At 40.3% G+C, this 17,637-nt stretch overlaps 1 protein-coding gene across 7 annotated transcripts in view; it reads left to right on the plus strand.

Moving 5' to 3' along the window:
• The window catches only part of ELOVL7 (ELOVL fatty acid elongase 7), an 88,058-nt gene that overhangs the window by 40,465 nt on the left and 29,956 nt on the right, over positions 1 to 17,637 (plus strand). Inside the window, exons 2-3 of one of the 7 annotated variants that reach the window (XM_032280205.1) lie at positions 3,992 to 4,093; positions 6,997 to 7,047. The exons of 1 other annotated variant lie outside the window; for it this stretch is intronic. The gene's annotated coding sequence lies outside the window, so the exon portion shown is untranslated. Of the gene's footprint in view, positions 1 to 3,642; positions 4,094 to 6,996; positions 7,048 to 17,637 lie in introns of those variants that run through there. 5 more of the 7 variants (XM_032280218.1, XM_032280197.1, XM_032280223.1 and 2 more) reach the window with 5 other exon arrangements.

A 17,637-nucleotide genomic window follows, 5' to 3' on the forward strand; every position in this document is an offset into this window, starting at 1 on the left:
CTTGATTACTTCTGGAAAGACTCTTTCTCCAAATAAGGTCACATCCTGAAGAACTGGAGGTTAGAACTTCAACATATAAATGTTGGGAAGACACAATTCAATCCATCACACTTGGTTATTTACTCATACCACACATATTTTCTGCTACATGCTAAGCATTGGTCTCGGCCCTGGGAATACAGAAGTGATGAGGCTCAGTCTCTTTCCTCTTAATGAATAGAAAAGATAAGAATTAATAAACAGACATTTGCTATACCATATACAGGAAGTGCTCTCATAGATGAGAGATTCTTTTGAGGACACCTTAGTGGCACACCTAGCCCTGACTGGCTGAATCAAGAATGACATCTCAGAGGAAGTGATACTTATGCTGGATCCTTCCCAGTAGGATGCAATACTGGCTTATGCTGGATCCTTCCCAGTAGGATGCAATACTGTGTAATTGCTCCCCTGCTTTTAAACCACACCCTTAGTTACCCAGCCCTGGACTCCACCACCCAGTCAATCTTTGCAAAGCACCACTTTGATTAGACATTTCTCAGTTGAGAATCCTGTAATGACTCCTCACAGTCAACAGAACTAACTCTAAAAGAATTGTTTAGCCTGGCTGGCCTTTGGTTCCTCCACAATCAGGTGCCACAGCTGTATCTACTTTTCCTGTCTTGATCTTCCTATTGTTTCCATCCTATACATTACCAAGTTGTTGTAACAAACATTTTGGAAACATATCTGCAACTTTTTATAATTTCATGAAGCCAGGATTTTTGTTTTGTTTCCTATTGTATCATCACCTAAAAAAGTGTTTGGCATATAACAGATACTTCAGAATATCGGTTGAATAAGCAAATGAATTTTCTCTACTTCCAATGCAGGCCTCTCCTTTCTCCAGGCTGTGCACATTTTTGCCCTATTGAAATTTTATTCTCAAGGCTCAGCTCCTGTATCCTCTCCTCCATTATGCCTTTCCTCTAGGTCACATGTGGATAAACAGATATGACTCTTCATTCCTAAAGACTTTTGCAGTCTCTGTGAACTGTTTGAATGCCCCTGCATTGTGCTTTGCATGGTAGAAATCTGAGTAGGTACCTTTACCTACCAGGTTTGGTTGTTTGAATTTAGGAGCCATATTTTTTAAATAATATGTCCTGCTTAGCACTTTCTTGCACAATAATAGATGCTCAAAAGTTACTTTGTGTTTGAAGAGAGTATGAGTGAGAGGAGTATTTCGTATTTGTTTCAAAAAAGTGGGGAGGAAGACCTAAGAAATGGAACATTTGGTCTGTCCCTCTTACCTTCCCTTATTTTTCTGAGTTTGCAACATTTTTAATTTCATTCAGCATATATTTGTTAAGCACCTGTGCTATTCAAGACTAGGACTCTTCAAGTCCTAGGACTTAGATTACAAACAGGAATTAAACTGCCTTTGGGGTACTTATCACTTCTTCTGATAGAGAAATTCCTCCAGTGTGTTCCAGTAGTCACTATCATCTTTACGGTTTTTAGGATGCTTTGCTTTACTCACATTTATTCATCCCAGAGTCTAGACTCTTTGCACATGTTGAGGCTGCCTGAGAGCAGGACCCTTGTCTTTATCCTCCTATTCCCCACTGCCTCGCACTGAGCTTACTCTTGATGGCGACTTCAGTGAATCCTTTATTTCCCCTAAAGATTCTCTGACTCTTTTCTAAGTTTGCCCTGTTTCTCCAGTTATAGAATTCTGAGTCAGGATCAGAGGCTTTGGAAGGATACTGATTACTTTGCTTAGATTGAGAGACACTCTGTTATCGATAACAGTAAAAATAAGTGCAATAAGTAGCACAATGTTTAGCCTTCGTGCTAAAGTTTTTACATGAATTTTATTTTCTAGTGGGGCCTGTTGCTATATCATTGGCTTCTATGACTCCTTCATTTCTTATAAGTTGTCATATTAACATGTTGAGGTTGTTAAGTGAACATCTAGTTTGTTTGCCTCTACTCAAACTCAAGAATCTTGATTATACTGAAGAGCTTGTGCCAAACAGAAATGCAGTCTGAATTAGTCTGGTGGGTCATGCGCATATGTTATCTTTTCTAAAGGCATCTAATTCTTAATAAATCCCTTTATGAAGGGAAAATGAGGAAGTAAAAATTGAGATGAAATAATGGAGTAGTAGAGAGTGGAAAGAATGGTAAAGATATTTGTTTGGAGGTTCTATTTGACATGGAAATTATTACTCTTAAACCTGATTGAAAGACAGGCATGAGATAATTCATATAGAAAAAGTGGTAATATGTTCTATTATGTCATTGTTATTGGGGGATGGGAAACATCTACTTTATTTAAATATGTTGTATATCCATCAGAACAACATGAGTTCATGGAAATGATATAACAGCAATTATGAGTAGTAGCCCAACCCTATGCCCCCTGCGTTTGTAGGTTTACAGTGTGTTATCTGTATCAAAGAGACAATGGCATGAGATAATTCTAAATAACAGATATATAAGTCACTATCAAGTCTTAGATGGTGTTGCAAAGTATGTTTAACTTATCAGGCATACTTAACATATTCACTTATTAATCATGCCTTGTTTAAACAAAAATCAAGATTAGTTTATCCTGAGCACCTATGCGCAGGAAAGGTAGAGATCACCTGGAGAGGCTCAGGCTGTCCACTTCAGTTTATATTTGCAATGGCTCTGCACAGTAATCTCTGTGTTACGGCTACAGCCAACATTGTCTCTCAACCTTCCTTCTATGTGTGCTAACCACTCTTCTTCCTTATTTTGGGATACTCCTTTCTCCCTGAAGTCATGTGCTTCCCCATGTGACTTATGAATGGAATGGGAGAGTAAATGCAATGTAGATGAACGAAGAAATCGCTACAGTCTCAGGGTTTTCTTTTTCTTTTTTTTTTTTTGAAACAGAGTCTTACTCTGTCACCAGGCTGGAGTGCAGTGGTGCAATCTCAGCTCACTGCAGCCTCCGCCTCCCAGGTTCAGACGATTCTCCTGCCTCAGCCTCCTGAGTAGCTAGAACTACAGGCACACGTCACCGTGCCTAGCTAATTTTTGTATTTTTAGTAGAGATGGGGTTTTACCATGTTGGTTGGGATGGTCTCGATCTCTTGACCTTGTGATCTGCCTGCCTTGGCCTCCTAAAATGCTGGGATTACAGGCGTGAGTCACCGCGCCCGGCCAAGTCCCAGTTTTTTTTTTTTCAATGCTTGGTTTAAATGTTGGCATGTGATGCAGTTTTTGGAAGGGGTATTTAAGGGCCTCTGGAGAAGCATTGAGAAGGATTTTGAAGCATCTAAAAAGAGACACACGAGGCCGGGCACGGTGGCTCAAGCCTGTAATCCCAGTACTTTGGGAGGCCGAGGCGGGTGGATCACGAGGTCAAGAGATTGAGACCATCCTGGTCAACATGGTGAAACCCCATCTCTACTAAAAGTACAAAAAATTAGCTGGGCATGGTGGCGCGTGCCTGTAATCCTAGCTACTCAGGAGGCTGAGGCAGGAGAATTGCCTAAACCCAGGAGGCGGAGGTTGCGGTGAGCCGAGATTGCGCCATTACACTCCAGCCTGGGTAACATGAGTGAAACTCCGTCTCAAAAAAAAAAAAAAAAAGAGACACACGAAAAAATTCTCTTTTGCTGCTCTAAATAAAGGTATATGAGAATGTGCTATTTGGAATGGTTGCTGCTATCTTTTTCCATAAAAATGACAAAAGAGAATTTGCCAACTCAGAAGAACTGCCCTACCTTTGGACTTCTTGTACTATGAGAAAACATATCCCCTTATTGGTTAAGCCATTTTGAGTTTTCTGTTACTTGCAGATGAAAGCACCTTCCCTGATTCTGTAACATTTCCACTGAAAAATAGAAAGCTAGGTGTTTAGTATCTTAGACATTTCTCCATCGGTTTTGTTAGCTGAAATTACAAGGCTTATAGTCTAATTTTCTGTGATTTACTGAGACCTAGGATATAGTAATGATTTTCTCTTTCACAGATACTTAGGAACTTCAAGCAGTCATCCCTGATATAAGAGGTTAGTTTACAACTTGGATATATGTGCTGATTCAAAGACCTGTCCCCATATTTCACATCTCTCGTGAGTTCTTTTGAAATCCCAGATAAATATTTTCCAGCATTGATTGCGCCTCCTATTCCTGCCCTTCTTGACCTAGATGCCTTATCTTTCCCTAGTGACCTTCTCTTACCGAATCCTTTGTCACGTATTTTATGCCTGTTGCTCATGTTGTCATGGATGTCATCATGTCTGAGAATGATTTATGAAGCATTAAGAAAAAATTCTTAAACCTTGCCCATCAGAATTTTTCCAAACATCAGCTGAATCCAAATCTCTCTCTGGGTGATTCTGATTTTCAACCAGGTCTAAGAACCACTGACATAAGGATATAAAAGAAAAATCATACTGACTGAATCCCATACCTAAAGTAAATGGTTTCAGATCTCACTTGACAAACTCACAAGTCTGTGTTAGAGTCCTCCAGAGGGACAGAACCAATAGGATAGATGTATATATAAAAGACAGCCTGTTAGGGAGAATTGGCTCACACAATTACAAAGCAACATCTCACAAGAGGCCATCTGCAAGCTGAAGAAAGAGAAAGAAGCTAGTAGTGTGGCTTAGTCCAAGTTCGAAAGCCTCAAAACCTGGGAAGCCAACAGTGCAGCCCTCAGTCTGAGGCCAAAGACCTGAGGGCCTCTGAGAGGCCACTGGTGCAAGTTCCCAGAGTCCAAAGGCCAAAGAGCCTGGAATCTGACATTCAAGGACAGGAGTAGATGGAGCAAGCGTCCTGTAAGAGAAGAAAGAGTGAACAGACTCAGCAAGCTGCTTATCTTTCCTTCTGCCTGCTTTGTTCTAGTTTCATTTTTTTCTTCTTTTTTTGAGACAAGGTCTTGCTCTGTCACCCAGGCTAGAGTGCAGTGACATGATCATGACTTACTGCAGCCTTGACCTCCCGGGCTCAAGCCATCCTCCTGCGTTAGCCTCCTGTGTAGCTGGAACCACAGGTGTGTGCCACCATGCCTGGCTAATTTTTTGATTTTTATTGTAGAGATGGGGTCTCACTTTGTTGCCCATGCTGGTCTTGAACTCCTGGGCTCACGTGATCCCCTTACCTCGGCCTCCCAAAGCACTGGGATTACGGTGTGAGCCATCACACCCAGCACTCATTAGGGTTTTCTAGTTGTAAAACCCTGTTGGCTGCAAGCAGACACTTAACATCTTCCTTTCTGATTTGAATGCCTTTTTATTTCTTTTTTGCATAATTGCTGTGGCTAGATCCTCCAATACAGACCCTATACCAAAATCTGAGATTCCTCTAGTCCAGACCAGGCACAGTGTCTCATGCGTACAATCCGAGCTCTTCGGGAGGTCAAGGTGGGAGGATCACCTGAGCCCAGGAGTTTGAGACCAGCCTGGGCAACACAGTAAGACACCCGCCACTACAAAAATAAAAAATTAGCTAGGCATTGTGGCATATACCTGTAGTCCCAGCTACTTGAGAGGCTATGGTGGGAGAATTGCCTTAGCTCAAGAGAGCCAGGTTGCAGTGAGTCATGACATGCCACTGCACTCTAGCCTGGGTGACAAAACAAGATCATGTCTCAAAATAAAAATAAAAAAGTTTTAAAAGTTAGAATGTTTAATGGTGTAGTACAGTTGACCTTCATAACTGGGGGTTCCACATCCACCAGCAGTGGATTGAAAATGTGTACAATTGGCTCTCTGATTCCATGGATACAGAACCCATGAATATAGAGGGAAGACTTTACTATGTTGAATAGAAGTGGGGAGGGCACAACAAAGAGGTCATTCAAACACACAGTGAGATGATTGCCACCTGCACGCCAAGAGAATAGACCTCAGAATGAGACCTTATCTTGCTGGCACCTTGATCGTGAACTTCCAGCCTCTAGAACTGTAAGAAATAAATTTCTATTTTTTAAAACAAAAAACAAAAAAAGTGGTGAGAGTGGGGATCCTTATCTTGATCTTAGAGGAAAAGCTTTCAACTCTTTACTGCTGAGTATTATGTTAGCTTTTTATATATGGCCTTTATTGTTTTGAGGTTTCTTCTAAACCAAATTCATTGAGTTTTATTATAAAAGGATGTTGGATTTTGTCAAATGCTTTTACTGCATCTATTGGAATGATTATGCGGTTTTTGTCTTTCATTCTATGGAATATGGTGTATCACATTTATTGATTTGCATTTGTTGAACCATCCTTGTATCCTAGGGATAAATTCTGCTTGATCATAGTGAATTATCCTTTTTATGTGTTGTTGAATTTGATTTGCAGGTGTTTTCTTGAGGATTTTTTGCCTCTATGTTCATCAGGGGTATTGACCTGAAGTTTTCTTTCCTTATAGTGTCCTTGCCTGATTTTATCTGGGTAATGCTGACCTTATGAAATGAGTTCAAAAGTATTCCCTCCTCTTCAGTTTTTTGGAAGAGTTCGACAAGAATTACTATTAGTTATTCTTTAAATGTTTGGTGGAATTCAACAGTGAAGTTATCAGGTCCTGGACTTTTATTTTATGGGAGGTTTTTGATTACTGACTTGACCACCTTACCCACTGTTGGTCTGTTCAGATTTTCTCCAGCTTCATAATTCAATATTGGAAGGTTCTCTGTTTCTAGGAGTGTATTCATTTATTCTGGGATATGTTGGTGTATCATTTTTTCATAGTATTTCTTATGATCTTTTGGATTTCTGTGGTATCATTGCAATGTCTCTTCTTTCATATCCAATTTTATTTATTAGTCTTCCTTTTTTTCCTTTGTGCAGCTAAAGGTTTGTCAATTTTGTTGAGCTTTTCAGAAAACCAACTCTTAGTTTTATCATCTTTTTGTTTTTCTAGTCTTTATTTCATTTATTTCTACTCTAATCTATGTATTTTCTTGCTTGTGTTGACTTTTTCTAGTTTCTTGAGATGTAATGTTAATTATTTATTTGAATTTTGTTTTTCTTTTCTATTATAGGCATTTAAACTTCCCTTTTCAAACTGCTTTCGTGGCATTCCCTAAGTTTTGGTAAGCTGTGTTTTCATTTTCATTTGTCTCAATATTTTTAAATTTCCCTTTTGATGTCTTTTTTGACCATGAGTTGTTCAGGTGCATGTTGCTTACTTTCCATGTATTTGTGAATTTTCCAGTTTTCCTCCTGTTATTGATTTGTAGTTTTGCATCGTTGTGGTAAGAAATAATGCTTGATATGATTTCAGATTTGGTAACACTTGTTTTGTGGCTTAATAAATCACCTGTCATGGAGAATGTTCTGTGTACACTTCAGAAGAATGTGTATTCTGCTGTTGTTGGATAGAATGCTCTACATGTCTGTTAGGTTCATTTAATCTAACACGTACTTCAAGTTCAATGTTTCCTTATTTATTTTATGTCATGATTTATGTGATGTTGAAAGTAGGATATTAAAGTGCCCTACCATTATTGTGTCATGTTCTGTCTCTCCTTTCAGATCTATTAATCTGCATTATTTTTGGTGCTACTATGTTGCATACATATGTATTTACAATAAATTCTCTTTATGAATTGACCCCTTTGTCACTATATAATGATCTTATCTCTTGTGACGGTTTTTGACTTAAAGTCTATGTGGTCTGACATAAGAAAATAATTTTTTTTTACAGCTTTATTTTTATTTCAAACTTTTATTCTTTGGGGTGGTAGAAAACTATTTTAGTCAACTTTAATCTCTGAGTACCTCCCCTCCACCCTCAGCAAGTTACAAGAAGCTTATGTAGTGTCAGGGTAATTGGGAGGAGCAGCCTTTTAATCCTCCATATTCTCTGTCTATGTTGCCATCCTCTGAGATATCCAGGGTCCCATCAGGTCTTTGGCCACTTGTGCTTGCAGATCTGAAGAGATATATGTTGTTTCTACTTTTATGACTCCTTCATTTTGTTAAATATAGTGAACCCCAAGTTCCTTTTCAAAAAATCAGTATATCAGTATATTTAGCTCTCTTATTTTTTAAGTCTCTATTTTAAAGTTTAACTTCATTGTAGTTCCAGTAAACAACCCTCTCCACTGGTTCTAATCAGTGGTTCACATCTGTTCCCCTGGCCCCCCTACCCTGTCCTGACTCATCCCAGTCACCTGCTTCAGTCACCTGCTCCAGTCACCTTCTTTGACCCAGGTCACCTCTGGCTACCTGCTCTGACCATTCTGTAACCATCCTTCCTGCCAAACCACCCACCCTGCCACTCCAGCTTGGACCCCTGCTCTCTTTAAAATAGCCAATTGGGATTAGTCTAGCTTGTGTGGTCTAACTTAGCCAATAGGGGAACAAAACAGCAGTAGGGGCAACTCCCGTCAAGCTAAGTACCCCTTCCCTTCCTTGTCCAGGTGTGCTCTTGCCATTGTTCCATCTGTGAGCTGCACCCTTCTATAGCAGTAAATTTGCTGAGAGGATTTATCTTTGAGTGCTACTTCTTTTGCGGCATTGAAATTTTACTTATAACAATTTTCTATGGTTCTTCTGCAACACTCCTGTAAACCCAGAAAATCTGAAAGATTTTCTGAAAATGAAATGAAAAAATTTCTCAGTTAATTTAGAAACTTTATTTGCCAAGGTTGAGGACATGCACCTGTTACACAACCTCAGGAAGTCCTGACAACATGTGCCCAAGGTAGTCAGGGCCCAGCTTGGTTTTTTATAAGAGACATGAGACATCAATCAGTATATTTAAGAAGTACATTGGTTCCATCTGGAAAGGTGGGGACAACTCAAAGGAAAGGCAGGAAGACTCAAAGGTGGGAGGGCTTCCAGGTCACAGATAGGTGAGAGACAAAAGGTTGCATTCTTTTGAGTTTCTGATTAATCTTTACAAAAGAGGCAATCAGGTATGCATTTATCTCAGTGAGCAGAGGATAACTTTGAATAGAACCGGAGGCAGGTTTGCCCTAAGCAGCTCCCAGCTGCTTTTTCCCTTTTAGTGATTTTGGGGGCCCAAGATATTTTCCTTTCACACTTCTATGCCTATTGGGGGTGCTCGGAAGTCCTTATACTGCTCTTGCACTGGACTGGAACAAAAGAAACTTTCAATGACTGCCCAAAGTCCCATTGACCACCCGTCCCAGCTCTGCCCAAGCAACAGGATCTGACCTCTCTTGCCCCCCATTATCCTGCCTGGCACTTCAGGGCTTACCCTTTAAAATACCAAGAAGAAACATAGGTTTATATATATATATATATATAAACCATCCAAACAAAACACAAAATCCTGTGTAGTCAGTGACATGGACATGTATTTTTGCTTCTGTAATGCATTTGTGTATATTATGTATATATTGCCGCATACACACATGGCATATATGTTATAATTAACAAATTTGAAAATTTGTCATTTGAAATAATTTTTCACTGAGACTATTCCGTATTCTAGATTTGCTTTCTTTTAATGGGTGATAATTCCAGCAGATAAATGATTCTGCTGGAGTATATACATCTAAATGAGTGTTTCTTCAAAAATATTTACCTCAAACTACTATCTATCCATCTATCTATTCCACTAATATTGCCATAGCTCCAAACATTTCCCGTGGTTTTTTTTTTTTTTTGGAGGGGGGAATTGTTCTTGTTTTATAAACCATAAGCTGAAAATGTCAGTAGTAAATTACTTTATCATTAAATCCAGCTCTACTCCCTACCCTTTCCCACCCCACTGATAAAAATATAGGTCTGTTTGATCCATTTGCCTCTAAACCAACTCAACTTTTGATTAGTTCTGAACTTGTTGTACAGAAGCAGTAGGCAACGATTTTTCCTCCTTTAAAACCATTTAAATGAAATTCTGAGAAACTCTATAAAGTTGATTATTAAAGAAAAGCTCAAAAATTGTTTTAATGACTGTATCACTGAAATAAATGTGTAATTGGCAAAGTGATTACTCTGAAGCAAACTGTTATTTGAATGAATGTTGGTAGCTTCCTTTAGAACAATAGTTCTCAACTTGGGAGGATTTTGCCCCCCAGGGGACACTTGGGAATTTCTGGAGATGTTTTTGATCCTCTCAACTTGTTCCCGGCACTCGTGGATGGAAGCCAATGTTGATTCTAAACATCCTACAATACTCAGGACAATTCTTCACAACTAAGAATTGTCTGCCCCCAAATATCAGTACTGTTGAGGTTAAGAAATTCTGCTTTACACAAATTATCACTTTATAGTCATCCCTCATGTTTTAATATGCTTCAGAGCTTCTCGTCACTTTCCTCCAGCCTCACGGCCTCTTTGAGATGTTGTTTCTGCTAAAGTGTAAAGGCTGGGGACACGAGTGGGAAACCAGTTCCAGTGAGAAAACACATGAGGAGGGGACTACTAGGAAATGTGTGGATTAATATCTAGGTGGAAGGTTCCCTAGCAACCTTTGAATTCTTTCTAAGAAGTTTATTTCTTATCTCAGGGATTTTTACTGCCTAAGATGTTAGTAGCAGAGACTTGGGGCCTCAATTTTTTAGGATCATAACCCAGAGAGAGACTGCATACATTCCCCTCAGGGAGGCTTTCACCACTTTGTGAGCTGTGATCCCACTGCCCCTTCTGACGCAAGTCTGAACTTCCCTGTTCCTATCTAATCAGTCATGTTTAGCTGCCTTTGCCATTTTATTCTCCACACTGCTCTTGCTCTCTGCCCTTGCAACAGCTTCTGCATTTGAAGGCCTGTTCTGATCTGTTCTTTATTAGGCAGTTATTATTTCTGCAGAATAGCTTGATTTGCCCTGTCCCCTTCTCCTCCCTTACTCTGTACAAGGGTAAAGTTTCAAACACCCCATCCCCCATATGAGGCCAGACATAGCTTTCCATAGAAGGTTAGCTGTTTAGTTTTTACCCTGCAGACCCAGTTCTACCACAGAGCTCCATTCCTATGTTGGTACCTTCCTGCAGTTCATTTCAGTGTGTGTGGTCCCCTGAGCAGCATCTCTGGCTAGTCAGTTCTTTTCTTCCTGGTTTGTCCCTGATATCTGATTTCCAAAGCAGAAGATCAGTGGTGGGGCCAGAACCTCCCAAACATCAAAAGAGAAAGAGAAAACCATATGGCTCTGTTCATGGACTAAAGGCATGCCCTAGAAAGCCATGTGCTGGTTCTTCCACTCCTTTCCCTCAGGGACAGTGTCTCCACTATATGTTGCAGAACTAGAATAAATCTCTACATTTGAGTCTACCTGGAAATGGTTGGCCATGATTTCTGGGCTCTTGTCTGATACTTCCCACTGCAAGCACCTCTGAGATCCCATTCTCCATCTGAGTGAATTCCAGCAAAATATTCTCCCAGAGTTCTGCCTTCTGATCACTGTTGAAATAGACTTGAGCAAAAAGGACAAAGTGACCAGGTACCTAAGCACACTCTGTATATTCTGGTGTTAGGTCTACATCATGCTAACATAGGCAGCTTGTGGCTTTGAGTAGTCTCCAGGTAGGTTGCCGTATGGGAAGGGATTTCTCCTCTATGAAGAAGGCACATTTCTCATATTTGAAATTAACATCTTTGAGTCTCAAGAAGCGAATTAAGGCACTTTTTTACCAAATGACTGAGCTGTCATGTGATACTATCAAAATCAAGAAGCAGTATTCATGGGACAGTTGCAGGTGTGGGCAATGAAACACCAGCACCAGAACTCATGAGTGAGCTCTAGTTTACCCCACTCCTGCCACACATTTTTCAGGCCGTAAGAGGCAGGCTGAGCTCTGACTGTAAGCCTCGGCTATTCGTCTGAAGTACCTCTCTTCTTCCTTCCACCCTTGATGGAGATGTGGTGATTTTTCTACTGCCTTATAATCTGAGGTAGCCCCAAATTCTGGGCCACTGCTTTCTCATGATTACCTTCCTCTCAACCTCTCAATGTCTTTGTTGCTGAGCTCTGACCTCTAACAACTTCTAAAAATATAGTCAGGTAACGTTACAGTACAAACACTACTTTTATTAGTCTACTTTCTTCTTTTTCACCATCATGGGCCCCAGGACTTGGATATTGTATGCAGTTAGCACTTCTTTATTATAGTCTTACAAGTAGATCATTTCAGACAAGTCCTCCGAGAGTCCTCCCAAAAATAGGACAAGGATCTCTTGCTTTTGTCCTCTGCTGCTCATTTTGTAGGAGTTCCATATTCATTAGCAGCAGGATAAGTTATTACCCCTGGTTTAGAGTTTTAAGTCTCTGCTTCATTTCTTGGGTATCAGGAGTCTGCCAGATTAAAGCTCTTGAACTTTAATGTTTCTAGAGCTCTGTGGATGCTACCCTAAAACCCAAATCTAGTTCTTCTACTTGATTTTACTGTAAGCAGCAACATGTCATCCTGGTATTTGGTGCCTGCTGGCTTAGGGCAGTGTTGAGCTAGCACTTTGAAGATGCTGGAGTTCGGTCTCATGAGTCCATTTTTCTCCACATGGCTTCTAGGTCTGGGCAAAAAAAATTATAGCAGTATTGTCCTATTTATGAATTACCACTCTTCCTTTGAGAAATTGCAAACTAATGATCATGTTACACAAATATGAGACCAGTTTCTGAACCTCTGTGGCGTAACACCAACCTCTTTAACTACTGTATTGAGAGTACAGTGGGTGCTTGTCCAGGAACAGTCTGAACACCAAAGCCCCCTGTGACCCATCATGGAGGACCTCCCACTCCTCAAACCCTTGATAGTATCTCTTCAGTCTTCTCGTAATAGTTTAAGCAATTAACCAACTCTGCTCCATGAAAAGTTTGTGCGGGCCATGTTTGGGCTATGGGGCACTGCCACTAAACTTAGGCCAGCCATGATCAGACCTGGGATAAGGCTATCATTTGAAGCAGGCATGCATCAAGGGGATAGGTTTGTAGATCATTGTTTAGGGTCTTCCTTCTCTATGGTGAGTTTCATTTATACAAGAGCCTTAATTTTTAAGGCATTGCCAGTTCTGAATTTCTTTGCCATCAAATATTCAAAATTGTCTTTTCAGGTCCTGGTTCTGCTGTTAACTAGAGGTTATCTCTACCACCTATACACCTATACCACGTGGAGTAAACTGCTCCCCCAACTTTTTTTAGAGATGGGGTCTTGCTGTGTTGCCCAGGCTAGACTTGAACTCCCAGGCTCAAGCAATCCTCCCACCTCAGCCTAACATGTAGCTGGAACTACAGGCACATGCCACCATGCCAGGCTTGCTTCCTATCTTTATGTGCCCATTGTCTAGCAATTAAGTGCCCATGGTGAGTCATGGTAAAAGAAGGCAAAGGTATGCCTGGCTCTAGTCTAGGGATATCACTATACTCGCAGTGTAATTCAGTTGTTAACAGTTTTCTAGACCAGTCAGTCCCTGCAGTGTCACACTGGCATCCAGTCCATCACTCTCAGCTCATAAGGAGATACTCAGTAGTTTGTGTTCAGTTCCAATAAGGTAAGGGGATCATGTTTTTCTGTCGTGCCCCATCCCTGTGCAATTGTGGATGTTCCTTCTCTTCTGGTTGGCCTATAAACGTTAAGGACTGTGGACAGCAGGTTACCTACAAGCAGTGGATTAATGAGAGAGGAGTCCACACTCCAAAAAGCTTTGGTTAATGGATCTTTTTCATACCTCTGTAGTCCTTCATCTCCTGCTGGCTTTGATGACATCTACTCCTGCCTCATCTAGTTTGGGTTCTTCCTCTGACTGCCTTTCCCTCTTCCTTCATCTCAGTCTTGTGTAGTTTTTAGGTTTAGAGAAACCAGCTTTCTTGGCTGCCTGTGAATATTTCTGACCTGCATCAGAGTGGTTTCTTTGAGTCTTTGTGCTTTGGTGAGGGCGGGGAGGGGAAAACGACCTATGTGAAGCTAGTGAAAGAAGAGGAGGAAAAAAATCACACAGAGACAGAGTAATACTTTGAAATGTAACCCTGCCACATGCTTTGTAAAACTAGAATATTTCACTCTAATTCTAAATAACTTAAACGGCATTATTTCAGTATATCAGTGGTTAAGGTGAGGGGGAAATGTAACTTTTTTTGTGGTCTAAAACACTCATATTAAGACAATTGGAAGACACAAAGGGAAGAATCATATAATGTATTATATGTTAGCTCTAAAAATAAAAGTAATAGAGTTTTTCCTAGATTTGTTCTGTAAACTGCCATTTAACTGTACCAGGTAATGAGATGGCTAGATGCTTTCCAATTAAATTGGCACGACTTAAAAAAAATGTATTTTAGATTCAGGGGGTACATGTGCAGGTTTCTTACAAGGGTATATGTGTGATACTAAGATTTGGGCTTCTATTAATCTTGTCACCCATGGAGTGAACACAGTACCCATAGCAAGTTTTACAGACTGCATCCCCTCTCTCTGTCCTCTTCTTCCTCCCCCATTGGAAGTCCCCAGTGTCTAATCTTTATGTCTGTATGTACCCATAAAGTGGCACAACTTCTCTCTAAATGATAAATTGCTGGTTTTGGCTGAGTGTGGTCACTCATATCTATAATCCCAGTACATACTCTGGGAGGCTGAGGGAGCTGAACTGCTTGAGCCCAAGGAGTTTGAGACCAGCCTGGGAAACATGGTGAAATCCATCTCTACAAAAAAAATAAAACAATTAGCCAGGTGTGATGGCACGCTCTGGTAGTCCCAGCTACTTGGGGGGCTGAGGCAGGAGGATTGCTTGAGCCTGGGCGGTTGAGACTGTAGTGAGCTGAGATCTCCCAAGTGCACTCCAGCCTGGGTGACAGAGCCAGACCCTGTCTCAAAAAACAAAAACAAAAACAAAACAAAACAAAACATACACCCACACACAAAACAAAAAACTAAAACAAATGGATGATTTTGGTTGAATACTCATTTTTAAAGATCAGATTCTGTGCTACAAACTTTACAAATATATATTATTTTATATGGTCCGCAAACAACCCTATGAGTTAGTTTGTTTTATCTTGGCGGGTACTCAATGGCATTCCCATTTTACAGATTAGGAAATTGAGCTGTAATTTTGTTGGAAAATTGAGCTATTAAGTGGTGGGATTGAAAAGCCAAGATCATTGTGAGCCCAGAGCCCCTGCTCCCAACCCCACGTTACACTTTTGCTACAGAAGTGAGACATGATCTTTTAGGAAAATAAAAGTCCAGGCTGACTGGCAAGACCCTGGCATCACCACAGCCAATCTTGAGTCCGGACTCTGCCTAGAAGATGGTATATCAAAACAGAGGCCATGCTGACATGCTCTCCTGGACTTGGAGAAATCCTCTGGAGGGGATGGACTCTTGAAAGAATTTAGACCAAATTTCTTTTTTGTGTGCATGTGTATTTGTGTGTGAATTTTTAAATAGGAATGTTCCAGTAAAGGTACAGCTGCTTTTATTCTTTATTTTAGGCAGGTAAAATGTCCATATGAGTCAAAAAACAACAGTATAAAATCTTTCTTCTATTCCTTCAGCCCAATTAGTACCCTATTCCCTTTTTCTGTTTTGTTTTGTTTTGTTTTGTTTTGTTTTGTTTTGTTTTGTTTTGTTTTTTGAGACGGAGTTTCGCTCTTGTTACCCAGGCTGGAGTGCAATGGTGCTATCTCGGCTCACCGCAACCTCCGCCTCCTGGGTTCAGGCAATTCTCCTGCCTCAGCCTCCTGAGTAGCTGGGACTACAGGCATGCGCCACCATGCCCAGCTAATTTTTTGTATTTTTTAGTAGAGACGGGGTTTCACCATGTTGACCAGGATGGTCTTGATCTCTTGACCTCGTGATCCACCCGCCCCAGCCTCCCAAAGTGCTGGGATTACAGGCTTGAGCCACCGCGCCCGGCCATTCCCTTTTTCTTGCCTACCTCTTATGAGTTCCTTTTATACAACTGAGTAAATGTAAAATTGTATTCCTATGCCTTTTCTACTTTTATATACAAGGTTATCATTTTTAAATTCTGTATTTCCTTTGTTTTTTTCCCCTTTCTTCCTTCCTTCACATCCTTCCTTTCCTTCCCTTCCTTTTTTGTTGGAGTCTTGCTCTTGTTGCCCAGGCTGGAGTGCAATGGCATGATCTCCGCTCACTGCAACCTCCGCCTCCCAGGTTCAAGCAATTCTCCTGCCTCAGCCTCCCAAGTAGCTGGAATTACAGGCACCTGCCACCATGCCCAGCTAATTTTTGTGTTTTTAGTAGTGACAGCATTTCACCATGCTGGCCAGGCTTGAACTCCTTACTTCAGATGATCTGCCCACCTCAGCCTCCCAAAGTGCTGGGATTACAGATGTGAGCCGCTGTTCTTTGCTTTTTTTAAATAGAGATTTATCTTAGAAATATTTCCATATTAGCACATGGAAAGGTTCTTTCTTCTTATTTACAATGGTGTAATATTTCATGGTGTTAAATCAATTATCATTTATTAGCCAGCTCTCTATTAGTAGACATTTGGGTTATTTCCAGTTTTTTGCTTTCACTGCTGCAATGAATAAACTTGAATTTATTCTGATGTATTTCTACAGGATAAATTTCTAGAAGTAGAAATGCTATGTTAAAAGTATGCATTTATAATTTTGACCAATAATGCCAAATTGTCCTCAATAAGAGTTACACTAATTTGTACTTCTACCAGTAATGCATGAAGAGAGAGAGTTTCCCACACTCCTGCCAACATAGTTAATGCGTTTGGATTTTGGCCCATTTGAAAAAAAAAAAAAGTTTGGATTTTGGCCTTTTCAGTAGATAAAAAATATTGCAGATTATTTAAATATGGTTAGTTAAACAACTTTTCATACATTTAAGTGCCATTTGTATTTCCTTTTCTGTGGACTTTGTCCATTTCCTCTTGACTTACAGGTCTTTTATCAATTTCTAGAAACTCTTCATCTATTAAGGAGAGTAGCCTTTGTGTATAATATGAATTGAACATATTTTTTTCTGTTTGCCATTTATGATTAAATTTGTTAACCTTCTCTTTTTTTTTTCTTTTGTCCCCAAACCTCAAAAATATTGTTAGCCTTCTCTTATGTCTTCTGAATTTTAGGACTTAGTGAGAAAGGCCTTTCCCACTACAAGGTTATAAAAGTCTTCTACTGTGTCATCTAGTGATTTCATGGCTCTGTTTTTCTTACTTAAATCTTTGATTGATTTGTAGTTTATCTTGGTTTATAATATATCACTTGGATTGAACCTTTTTTTTCTCAGATGGCTATCCAGGTGTACCACACCATTTAGTGAATAATGTCTGGTAATTTGGTGTCTACTGATTTTGAGATGCCACCTTTATCATATACCATATGCCATATATATAATTTCATTTATACTTATGTAAATAAAATGGCTTTACTTTAGAATCCTAGAGTAAAGTCTGAATTTTCTTGTGGCAACTCTAGAGGATTTTTGTTTTTTGTTTTTTGAGAACAAGCCTCACTCTTGTCACCCAGGCTGGACCCAACTGGAGTGCAGTGGCACAGTCTGCTCACTGCCACCTCTGCCTCCTGGGTTCAAGCCGTTCTCCTGCCTCAGCCTCCTGAGTAGCTGGAATTACAGGTGCCCATCACCACACCTGGCTAGTTTTTGTATTTTTAGTAGAGACAGGGTTTCCCCATGTTGGCCAGGCTGGTCTCCAGCTGCCGACTTCAGGTGATCTGCCTTCTTTGGTCTCCCAAAGTGCTGGGATTACAGGCATGAGCCACTGCGACTGGCTGATT

Source organism: Sapajus apella, unplaced genomic scaffold (assembly GCF_009761245.1).
Source record: "Sapajus apella isolate SASKATOON/1434 unplaced genomic scaffold, GSC_monkey_1.0 scaffold1, whole genome shotgun sequence".
Classification (NCBI taxonomy): domain Eukaryota; kingdom Metazoa; phylum Chordata; class Mammalia; order Primates; family Cebidae; genus Sapajus; species Sapajus apella.